Source organism: Lactuca virosa, chromosome 8 (assembly GCF_052849685.1).
Source record: "Lactuca virosa cultivar CGN04683 chromosome 8, Lactuca_virosa_CGN04683_v6, whole genome shotgun sequence".
Lineage (NCBI taxonomy): Eukaryota > Viridiplantae > Streptophyta > Magnoliopsida > Asterales > Asteraceae > Lactuca > Lactuca virosa.
The window spans coordinates 375,262,666-375,276,076 of record NC_136433.1 but is presented as its reverse complement, the minus strand read 5'-3'; positions in this window follow the sequence as shown (position 1 = coordinate 375,276,076).

Genomic DNA, 13,411 nt, shown 5'->3' with positions numbered 1-13,411 from the left:
TCGTGTCTGCTAACCCAGATACGTGTAAGCGTACTAAAGTTAACGCAAACCGGAAAGATATATTATTATACTTTATCACCTCTTGTCTGCTAACCCAGATACGTGTAATCGTACTAAAGTTAACGCAAACCGGAAAGATATTTTATTATACTTTATCACCTCGTGTCTGCTAACCCAGATACGTGTAATCGTACTAAAGTTAACGCAAACCGGAAAGATATATTAACGTGATTTTTCCCGGTACTTAGTATAGTATGTTCCTCATGTGCTTGTTATAGTATGTTCCTCCCTGTACTTGTTATAGTATGTTCTGTTTCTGACTCATGTATGAACCGACTCTTTGTATGCTTCATTGTACTAGAAGTAATGAGTAGTGTCCTCCTTAACTATACCTATTATAGTTTACTAATGTTTTACTTGAACTGTTATTGAAAAGACTCTTTTATCTACTAAGTTATGCCTGTACTTTAAAAACGGAGTTTTGTGAAACTATAAAGTAACATAACTTTAAAAGAGTTTTTGAAATGTTTTGATCACTTATAAAAGACATAGCAATCTTTTGAAAGATGTTTATAGCAAACATTTACACAATTGTCATTGTGTTCAACTTGTATCCCCCCCCCCCCTTAAAGCATGTAAAAACAGTTAAAAGATTCATTACGGGGTATGAACTCACCTGATGTGGGTGATACAAACGAATACGTGTGTAAGGATGAGAAGTTCCACGAATAAAGTTCTGAGGCACAACAGTCCTAAACGACATACATTGGCATATATTGACATAAATATAGTGCTTTGAAGCAACCAAATGCAAGGAAACACCTCACGGGACTAGGAAACACTTTGACCAAGTGTTGGAATCACATGTGATTGACCTAAAGGGTGTTTAAGGCCATAGTTTGGTGTTTACGGCCATGTGTTTACGGCCAAGGGAGTTTACGGCCGTAAACTCATGGTCAAAGATGCATATGAGGGTGTTTGAAGGCTAGGGAAGCTTGAGGGACTTTTGCTCTACACAAGGATGAGAAAGACCAACTCAATGGAGAGTGTTGAGGTGTTTACGGCCAAGGGAGTTTACTCCTGGCCGTAAACTCTCTAAATGGTCACATTTAGGGTCTTAAAGGTAAGAAGTCTCAAGGGTTCAAGTGTTCTAAGGTTTAGCAAGAGTCTAGATGTGTTTAAGGTCCAAAACTTGACCATACTTGGAGTTTACGGCCAAGGGTGTTTACTCTTGGGTCGTAAACTCTCTAAATGATGAGTTTGGTGATGATTCAAGGTCTTACAAAGCACAAGGGAGTGTTCTAGCCTCAAGTCCAAGCCTTGGGAAGAGTTTAAGGCTCAAATGGCATACTTATAGGGGTTTACGGCCATGGGAGATGGCTTGGCCGTAAACTCCTTTTGGTCCTTCATTCTTGATGATTTCAAGGCTCTAAGCGTGAGTCTTAACTAGATATCAAGTATAGGGAAGAGTACTTACGATATAGAGGCTTGAAATGGTTGATTTTGGCCAAGAACACTAGTGTGTGTTCTTGGTGTTCTTGGTGAAACTTAAAGATCTAAGAAAAGTTGATTTCCATGGATGAAATCAAAGAGTGTAACTAGGAGATGAAGTGTAACAACAAATCAAGGAAAGAACACTTACGTTTTTGATGATCTAAGATGAAACTCGGGATGATAGTTAAGAGAGAAATGGAAGTGCTTGAGTTTGGAAGTGAAAGAATGGCTAGAAATGACCAAGGGTCATATATATATACTTGAGTTTACGGCCACATGAGTTTACGGCCGTAAACTCATTGGCATTGTGGCCATGAACTCCTTATGATGAGGTTAAGGCCCGAATGTTGCACAGTGTCTCTAGCAGGTACATTCTAACACTCATTCCTGAAGTGTACTAGGCTTAAAACTACTTAGAATGACCTTTAACCAGGCTAGAACTCATTACCAATGAGTCTGACACTCTGTTGAGTTGACTGACTAAGCTTTCAAAGTAAAAAATTTCCGGGTTGTCACAATCCTACATAACATACATTGGGCCTAGCTCTTCCTGATCCATGGGCCTATCCCAACATACAAATGGTCCTCGCCCATCATACAGTGCGCCTAGCCTGTCATACGATAGGCCTAGCCCAACATACCATGCAAGAGTCACAAAGACAACTAGCATAACATATCCTAGTGGGTCGGCGTTGTTGCCTTCGACCCATGGGTATAATGAGAAGACTCACCTAAATAATAAAACCGAATAACACTCAGCTCCAAACCGCATCAACCACAGCTAACTGTTTTCCTGCCAAAAGATGGGTGCAAAACAGCTCCTGCCAAACCACACAAGGCAAACCTTAAACCTTCCAAAAATAGAGATTGGCCAAAAAGTCAACCCACACCAAAAGTCAACGGTCAAAGTCAACGGCCAGAGTTGACTTTAGCTGACCGCCACATCGTGGCCTTCCTTGGCCATGTTGTGGCCTTCACCCAGCAAACTTACGGGAAATTCCCATTCGCCATGTCGTGGAGACCTATGGCCGGCACTGGTTTCCAGCAGCTTAATGGATTAAGCTGCCTTCCTCGATTTCAAAAGCTCCAAAGCTCAGATCTGGTCCAAACTATGGTCTAAATGAATAAAGTTTCCAACTTTATTCATTAAGACACCCAAAGAGATCAAGATCTCAAACCCTAGGTCCAAATAAAGCCAAAATCCATAAAGTCTTAACCATTAAGCCCTTAATCCGAAAAATTCCTTAACCCCAACTCTTCCAGAAGCTAAAAGGGGCACCAAAGGTCCATAAAAATGATTACTTGATGAACATGCATGCCCCATGCATGTCCTTAACTCATCTTAGGTCAAATGGTAAGAAAATGACCTAAATTTATGCAAGATTCACTAATCACCACCAAACTTCAGATCCATAAGATATGATGCTCAAAGGACACTAGAGAGCAATAAAGTTGCCAACTTTATTCCATCCATTCACTCAATCAACTCAATGAACCAAAAAAGGAACAAAACAACCTAGATATAAGAGAATAACTTAAAGGATAGAGACTTGAATCCTTATAAATGGTCAAGAAGGTGATAACCAAGATGATAAAGTGTTGCTTGCTTGATCCTTGCACCAGTTCTTCCTCACTTCCTTCCCAAAAACACGAAAACCACCTAAAATGAGCCAAAACCACCAAGATGGAAATGATTATGGTTTATCTGAGATTGAGGGGAATAGAAGCTGAGAAATGAACCCTAGAACCGAGATATAGAGGTTTAAATAGAAGGAAACCCAAAAAGAGTCATGGGCTTGGGCCTTATCAGTTTCCACGTCGTGGCTTTCCTTAGCATGCTGTGGTGGCTCAATAAAACTCGTGTGCCACTTATACAATGCAACGTCGTGGGCATCCTTGTTCCATGCCGTGGCACAGAGTTTTTCCCAAAAACTCCACCTTTAGCCCTAGAGAATAAAGACTAAACCATACTGGAACACGGGTGTTACAGTAAAGCTAATATTCAAATGGTGTAGGCAATTTGGCAATTAAGGCCCGTCCTCTACATAACCTCTAACGGAAAGCCCATGTTGACCTAGATATTTCGTGAACACTTTATAACTTATACTAAACCCAAACTCTATAAGATTCTTTTCATTTCAATCACTAATTAATGCTAGGATTAATTGACATAAGTTTTTCTACTTCGACATTTTTAGCCCATAATTACCATTTTCACAAATTATGGTCAAATATATTATCCAAATTTGTATTCTTCTTAATTTACCAAGTAATTATTTATTTTTAGTTTAACTCTCAATTTTATTTATTTAGTTATTTTATAATTTTTCAAAAATAAAAGGTGTTACATTATACATTTATTTTAAATTATATCATATTACTTTTAACCAAAATATCCCAATCAACCAACCATTCACGTTATTTGTGAGGTACATTTATAAACATGATGTTTCCCATGAAATTTTTAATACAAATCTTGAATGGTTCATGAGGATAATATATTAAGGCGGTTATTTCCCTTGCAAGAGTTGTTTCATATCCTATTGTTAATGCAAATCACGAAAAGTCAAGTATAATTTGTGTGGTTAAGTTATTTTGTTTATATCAAGGTTGTAGAAATCGCTCGACGAAGGCTAATCTATGGACTGGAGTCAAGAGATTAATCGGCTAGGCGGAGATTAATCGGGGGATTAATCGGGAACCATTAATTATTAATAAAAATATTAAAAAAATAATAAATATAACATTAAACGTACGAATATAACATTAAATATAACATTATAAATAAATAAATATATATTAAAATTTTAATAAATATAACATTATAACATGAAACTATGATTAAAAAAACCCATTTGCTATAAGAAGTTCATTGACATGAGGTTAGGGACTTGAAGGAGGCCATGCTGCAAGAAACCCTTTAAGCCTTTTACATAACTCACTGCTTAAAACATCTGTTGTGGTGCTTGAGAGATCAATAGAGCTGGAAAAATGGAAAAAGATATTCAATTTCAGACATATGCAAAACCAATATGTGTTCTTGCTACATATACATACACACATAAAACCAAGAATTGAGGGATGAAGAACTAACCTGCAATCCAATCTATGTTTTTGCTACATACACATACAGCCAAATACCACCACCTGCTCCATTCGTTTTTGCTCCAACCTCCAAACACATCCATTGACCACCTTCATGTTTGCATATGTTCTGCACCATCATACTCTACCACTGTCACACCATAAACAACCGAGAACTAAAACCAAACCTCCTACATCTTCAATCCATGGTTCTTGATAACTTCACAAATGATCACGGGACCAAAATTTTAGTCAAGAAGTTACCAGAATCCAAATACCCTTCACTCAGGCAATTGATCGAACACTTGGTGGGCATATGGTTTCATACACAAAACAATTAAAGATTTTGGTCAAGAAATTACCCGAATCAAATACCCTTCTGCCCTACCTGTTACAACCAAGACACAAATCCAACCAACAATTAAAAAAGATGAAGAAACAACAAATGATTTTAGAAAGATGAAGTAAGAACAAACAATTTTAAAAAATCATTGCTTACCTGATGTTGTAGAATGAACAACGAATTTTAGAAAGAACAGACGGTTTTAAAGGGTGTTCCGGTCTTCGTTTTCATTCCAACCAACATCACATGTTAGCTCGAAAGATATATCAGAGCTGAACCAAATAATGGTGAGTCAAAATTAGCTCAACTCATTGAAATCAGATTGAAAGTCCAAATAAGCTCGTTGATAAAAAAAAAGATGCAAATTGAAAGTCAAAATCAGCGATCTAATGTCGATTTATATAAGTTCTTCGATTTTTTTTATTAATTGAATACCATTAGCGATCTAATGTCGAAACCCAAAATCAGAACAGAATAATTGAACAAATTGATAGATTGAAGGAGATATCGGAAGCTGTCGACGAACACCGAACAGATTGATAACAAACACTGAAAAGAATAATTGAATGAATCGACTAACCTTTGCAGAAGATGTCGACGAACCAGAAGTTGTTGTAGAAGCTGTCGTCGTCGATTTAAGGAGAGATTGGAAGTTGTCGACGAACCGGAAGAAGTCGACGTGATGATCGGAAGAAAAGCTAAGGGCGACGAAAGTTGTCGCCGTTTCACTTCATTCGTTGAGTCGAGAGAGGGAATGCGATGTTTCTTTGACTGCACATAAGATTGAATGAGAAATTGGAACGAACCCTAGCAACAATTGTTATATTTTGACCATTTTGCCCTCAAAATGTTTTTAAATTACGTTGACCTGAGTTGATCGATTTGAGCGTCTAGCTCCGCCTACGTCCGATTATCTCTAGCTTTGACCGACTTTGACCCATCCGATTACACAACGATTACCTCTAAACCTCTTCAGTCGAGGTGCGTCTAGCGCCGATTAATCGGTCGCCTAGGCCGATTTTTACAACACTGGTTTATATACATATCACTTTCGGGAGATTTTAGGCCTGACAAAAGTTGAGTTTAGATTATTTCTAAATCTTAAAACTTGTAGAATAACTATCGATGGAGAAATGGGTGAGCAAACTACCTTCCCTCTACCTTCTCCCATTTCTATTTTTAATAGTTCCGTTTCATTGCGTATATCTACTTCATCGAGCCCAATTGATGATTCCAAAGGAGATTAACTGACTCTACCCTACACCTATTTCTATCATGACCATGAGAGATGCAAAAACTTGTTAGAAGAACTTTAGATGTTGCAAAATCAATGTCGATATACATATATGGGAAATCTCTAGAAAAGTCCTAAAATTTTACCCTAATTTACGAAAAAGTCCCAAACTAAAATTTATTTACGAAAAAACATTAATTACCGGTAAAAATGACGATTTGACCCCTTTTTCCCGGTTTACCGGTTTCATTACTTACCTGTTTCATTAAAGTCCTATTATTTTACCCTAATTTACGAATAAGTCCCAAACTAAAATTTAGTGATGATTTGACCATTTTCTCTATGTAACATACATTTTACCGGTTTCATTGCTGACCCGGACGCCTAGTCATTAAATGAGATGATGAGATGGATATGTTGAGTTATATAATGTTATGTTTCGCACAAAACTTGATATCCTGATGTATTGTATATTTTTTTGAAAATAAAATGCATCCAACGAATACTACAATAATTACATAAACTAGCAACAACTTCGTTATTTTTTACGTTTATAAGAAATATCAAATTGTCTATCTAATCTTATATAACCCAATATACCCATCTCTTCAGACATCAACTCATTTTCTGTCATTTTTCCTGGAATCACACATTTTATTGGTTTCTTGCTGACCTAGATACATAGTCAAAAATGAGCCGATAAGATGGATATCAAATTTTACAGTAAATGTAGCATTATATAACCAATCGTATCTATCTTATCAGCTAATTTAATGACTAGGTGTCTAAGTCAGCAATGAAACCGATAAAATGTATGTTACATGAAGAAAATGGTCAAATCATCACTAAATTTTATTTTGGGACTTATTCGTAAATTTGGATAAAATAATGAGATTTTAGTGAAACATGTAAGTAATAAAACCGGAAAAAATGGGTCAAATCGTCATTTTTACCGGTAATTCATGTTTTTTCGTAAACAAATTTTAGTTTGAGATTTTTTCGTAAATTAAGGTAAAATTTATGACTTTTCTGAAGATTTCCCTACATATATTGGTCCGACTTGTCATCATTATTCTTAAAATATCAATCGTGGCTTCTAATTAAGTGTCAAACCAAACAACATTGTAGCCTATAGTCATTGTTCTCTCAAAGGGCTCTTCCAAACGAATATAATAATGTTAGGAAAATATCAAAAGGTAATGTTAAGAGTTCTTTTTTTTTTTTTTGTAATATTTATACAAACTTGTTAATGAATAAATATTAGTTTTTTTTTTGTTTTAATCTTTTTTCTATGTCAAATTGTTAACGTTCATCAGAAGTCAAATAAAACGAGTTCAAATAAAAAAAAAAAAACTAACTAATTCAAGCGAACACAATATCTTTTTTATGTTTTAAATTTCATATTATAATTAAATAAAAGGGAAAACTGCAATAATGTTCCTATATATTGGCTTTATAATCGTTTTAATCCTTATATTTTTTTTATTCAAATTAAGTCCTAAACACCGGTAATCGTATTCAATTTAACCCCTTTATCCGGTCAAAAAAATCGGTCAACTTTCAAAAATTACATTTTTTGCCCAGATTTCAAAATTTATTACAAATTTGGTCTAAAATTTGCACTTCTGGCCCAGATTTTAAATTTAATTACAAATTTTGTCCAAAACTTACCCTTTTGGCCCAAATTTTATAATTTTGTTATGAGTTCATCCTAAATTTAGCTGTTTTTATAATTTTTTTTTTCTCAAAATTTTGTTTCGAATATGTTTTTTTTATATAATCATATTTATACAAAAAAAATATTTTCAAATAAAAAATCTTATATTTTCTATATTAAAACTTTTTTAAAAAACGTTTTTGTATACAAAATATCTATTTATAAAAAAATGTATTTATTAAGTAGATAAATATATACAAATTTTTTTTATGAAAAAAAATGTATACAAGCACCTATTTTATTATAAATACATTTATATGCAAACACATACTTATAAAAAATAAAATAAAAACATCGATTTCATAGTAAACGTGTGTGTGTGTGTGTGTCTATATATATATATATATATATATATATATATATATATATATATATATATATATATATATATATATACACTAGTCATCTACCCGACCAATGCGACGAGCGACAAATAGTTTATTTCGTGAATTAATTCTATTCGAAAACGTATTATATTTCAAGGAGCACAAATCAAATACATATTTCTATTGGTCGGACTTTGATTGGTTTCAGTTTGACATATGTTGATGTTTTAGATTAAAAACAAGTATGTTGATGTTTAGCTAAACAAATTGTTTTCATTTTTTAGCTAATCAAATTTGCGTTGATTCTTTTTATGCGTAAAACAATGAGCACAAACCCCATATAATTTCTTCATGTTTGTATTTTTAGTTGGTTCACTTTTAACCCCTTAATACAATACACGCTTCATAAATATTTGTACTTGAAGACTTCCATATAACATCAAATGCATGATTTTCTTCATGAAGTAAGTTTACTTGAACACTTATGTAGAAGATAGTAAAGTAATGGGATTAACCAACCTTTTTGTAAAAAATTGTGTTAGTACTCATGACATTTCATAAACTTTTATGGCTCCTTTGTCTTAGTCTTTTTAGTATCACAAAAAAAAAACTTGTGAACTTATAATAAGGAAATTATAGTTTAGTATTCTAAAACTAATATATTAGTTTGTTGCTTTCATGTATAACATTTGAAGTTGGTAATTACCTCATCAATTCCCTATAAAAAAAAGTTTTTTACAAAACGTTTTCTAGAAATTATAAGATTTTTTATGTGAATATATATATATATATATATATATATATATATATATATATATATATAAATGATTTTATAAAGAAAAAAACATACTCTAAACAAAATTTAGAGAAAAAAATTTTAAGGAAAAAAACTAAAGTTAGGATGAATTCATAACAGAATTCTAAAATTTGGGCCAAAAGGTTAAATTTAGGACCAAATTTGTAATAAATTTAAAATATGGACCAAAAGTGTAAATTTTGGTCCAAATTTGTAATAAATTTTGAAATCTGGGCCAAAAATGTAATATTTAAAAGTTGGATGACCTGTTGACTAGGTAAAATGGTTAAGTTGAATACGATTACCGATTTTTGGGACTTAATTGAATAAAAAAAAAGATATATGGACTAAATCGATTATGAGAGCAATATATAATGATTTTATTGCAGTTTTTCCTAAATAAAATCGTTGCTTATTGATATTTTTATAAATATATTATTATGATGTTTTGTAACTTTTCTTTATAAATTGATAACAAATACTTTTTTTTATCATTTTCGAAACATGTTTTAGTTTATAAAAGTTTTAGTTAACTATATTAAAGTGTTTAAATATAATTAAAAAATAAATATATCTTTGTATGAAATTAAAAAAAGATATAACCTTCATCTATGTTTTTTTCTAAGTTCTTAGGTTTTTTTAATTTCATGTTTTTTTTTAAGTATTTAGGTTTTTTAATTTTATGTTATATTTTTTAGTTATAAGTTTTTAGGTGTTTTTATTACATGTAATAATGTATTTTTATTTTGACTTAAGGAATTTAAGTCTTATTTAAATGGAATTTCTGTATATTTCCATTAAATTAAATTGTATAATTAAAAAAAGTCAATATATAATGGTGACCATTTCTTGTGTGTGGCAAGAAACAATGAAATTATGGTAAACTTGAGGCGGGGTTAACACAACGATGACATGACAGAGAAAAGAGCGTGATTTTCAGACGAATAAACTTTTTAAGCATTCAAACTTGTGATTTTTAGGCCTCGGGGCCTGAATTAGAATACAATGAATGTTGTTTTGTTTATTTTTACCTTTACCCATGTAATTATATAACAGAACTGACTAATACACAACTGTTGTTCATAATATATAATAATTTATATTTTATAAAGTTTTATAATACAACATTTTAAAACACAAATTATTATGAATAGATAAAAATTAGTACTAACAAATCAGCTCTCAATTATATAACATATACTTTTAGATTTTGAATTTATGATTTTTTTATAAAATAGTTCTTGTATGCTTAAAATATATTTTTTAAGTTATTTACAAAAGCCAGTATTAATATAAAATTAGCGAGAGTCTTCATTGAGATCTAGGCATATCTTCTTGGACCAAACAAACCACATTAATCAATACCCTAAAAGCATATATTTAAGTGGATCAAAGTCATGACTTTTATTTTTTAATAGACAAGCTACGTTTGGTGTAGACAAATGTTAGGAAGTGGGACCAACAAAATAGATTTTAAAGCTTTTTGGGCATGTTTTTAATAATAATAAAATCTTAATTATGATATATTTAAATCTCTTGTTTTATTCTATTGTCCCATACTAGAAAAAAATAATCTTCAAATTAGGTGGATAAATTACTTCCCACCACCATTAGATCACTAAATTCAATTCCCACTTCTTTAAAAGAATTGTAATCTTTTCTGATTGATTTAAAGGAAAAATTCCAAGTAGGTATGGTGTCATCATAAACATATTACATTATTGGAATTAATTAGTTATTTAATATGTTAGTACTGTTAAAATCAAAATTAAACATTTTCTTTATCTTTTGATGGTCTTTTATTCTGTTATTACCATCGAATCATTTCTGATCAAATCAAAGAGCTTTTAAACTAAATTAAAATGGAATCGTTAGCATAAAAGCTCTATTTTATATTGGGCCTTTTTTGAAATTGGGTTTTTGTTTATCCTTTTAGTTAGATTAACTAAATTGTTTTTCTAATTATAATATAGTTTCCTTCTCATATATATATATATATATATATATATATATATATATATATATATATATATATATATATATATATATATATATATATGGATGAAGTTATGAATAGTAAACTTCTGTAATTTTAGACTTTGGCCACAATAATTTGTTACATTGGCAGTTTTGGTCCCTGGGCTCCAATACCAGGTGGTTTGGAGCAGGGTGGTTTTCATCGGCAACGTGTTCTTCCATTATCCATCTGCTCCACCGCTTTTTGCATCCAATGGTTTTACTCCATCTCTTGCAATTTCCAAGAAAGCTCCAGTCAACATTGTCATAAAGGGAGCTGGAACTCCCAAGAAACAAAAAGCCAAGACCGCAGAATCTTCTGATGCGGTTCATCAATCTCCTTTCCAAGGCTTTAAACCCTCCGGTCACTCACCATGAGCCTTCGATTTCAGGAGATATCTTTAGGAGAAAGAAACTCAAGGTAACCCCTAGTCATGACCATATGCGAACCACGACACATACCGAATTCTCTTAACAGACTCCGATAGTCATTCGAATCACCGTGGACTCACCCTCTAAAACCCAAACTTACCACTCAGATACAAAAAAATGTATCTGTTTCATCTCATCATGGAGACACACCCCAAGTGGATCCCAAGTGGATCCAATTGTGACGAGTCGCCCTAAGGTGTCCAGGGCATCACGATTTCACTTATTTGATCCTGAGGAATTGAAATCCATTTTGTTTCGTGAGGAATTGAAATCCATTTTGTTTTGTGTCACACAAACACTCGATATACTAGTTGCACTGCAGGGCACTTCTTTCTTAGCCATTATCGGAACTGAGCCGAGGCCAAACTTGACTTTAGGTCAAGGAGACCAAGGAAGCTCAGGAAATCATATTCCATCGACATTACGAACAAGTGGTCTAGGCGTGGGGAGCACCAATGTACAATGAACCACGAACCCGAGGGACACCTCGGCGAAACAAGGATTTGACGGTTACAACTCTGATGATTCTTGGACTCGATATCGTCCAAATACCGAGTCCAGAATCAGAAAATTTGAAGCTTTCAAGAGGGAAGTGCAAGCGAGAAAGGCGCAACAAGTCCAACAACAACAACAGAAGGAGGAAGCCATTCAGACTGTAGCAAAGTATTAGGCTGATTCCATCAACAATGCCAAAACGGTTCATGACATCCTTTCCATTCAACAATGGATGTCTACCATGGAGGCAACTGTTCAAAATGCTCATCAACTGGAGAATATTGTTGGCACCTCTAAACCTCCCCCAATGAAGAAGATCACGACTCCAATGACGATGGTACCACAATTGAATTAAGCCCAGCTCCCATGTTCGGTCTGGATGATGACACTTTTGAGGATGTTCAACAGCCCCTTCCCTCAGATGATTTCATCATGGTAGTTGATGACGAGGAATCGAGTGGATCTCAACACTTCACACCAAACCAAAGCAAAAGAAGAAGAAAAAGATTGCGGTGTTCAAAAAAGAATTCCTTAGTCTGCAAAACAAAATCGACCAGATCTTGGCCGCAATCTCTACCAATCAACCGCAGAACACTGACTTTGCAACCCCGCAGTCACTCGTTGAACGATTAGAAACAAGGGAGAGAATGGTTGCAGATAGGATGATTCTGCGAGTTGAAATGGGTATAAGAGAAGTTGACAATAGAAGAATCACATATCACAAGGATTTCATCTCAACAGCTGAAAAACTCATCCAGTAGATAAATGAACTGAAGAATGACTTCAATCAATCTCTTGAAAAACAAGCAATTCATTCCAAACAGCTTGTCGAAGAAACCCATACCGCATACGAATCAGGACTTACGGTTCTCCAAAACACAATCAATGGGTTACGACGATCACTCACTGCAAAGTCGAGTGTTGATGAAATTATCCATCTTACAAAGGAGATTTATCAACAACTCTTCAACAAGGAAATCCCGAACAATCTCCAAGTCTATGATCAAATGAAGTCTATATGCAATGAAACCTTTTCAAAAATTGATGGTCTCAAGCAATGGTTTGAGGAGCAACAGGAGGTTTCTTCCTCAAAAGGGGGAAGTGAAGGCACTCCAAGTAGAAATCAAGAGCAAGATCCTTCACAATCAAAGACCCCTTTCGGTTCATCAACATCAAACACCTCCAAGAATTCAAGCTCCTCCTACCGAAGAGCACAACAAACCACCAACTCCACGGTCTTCACCGCAACAATCTCCACAACAAACTCCCCCGCAACAAGATCCTCAACGGAATTTTCAACAGCAGACTCCTCCTCAATTCAAAAATTTAGCACCCGCAATGTCTTCTGATCACTCCAATGACTCCCCAGCCACTCTTCAAAAGAAACGTGACTGGAAGGCCGTAAAGTTTGTCTAACAAATTTGGAGAGCATTTGGATTCGATACAACAATGGACGATTCGTTAATCAACTCTT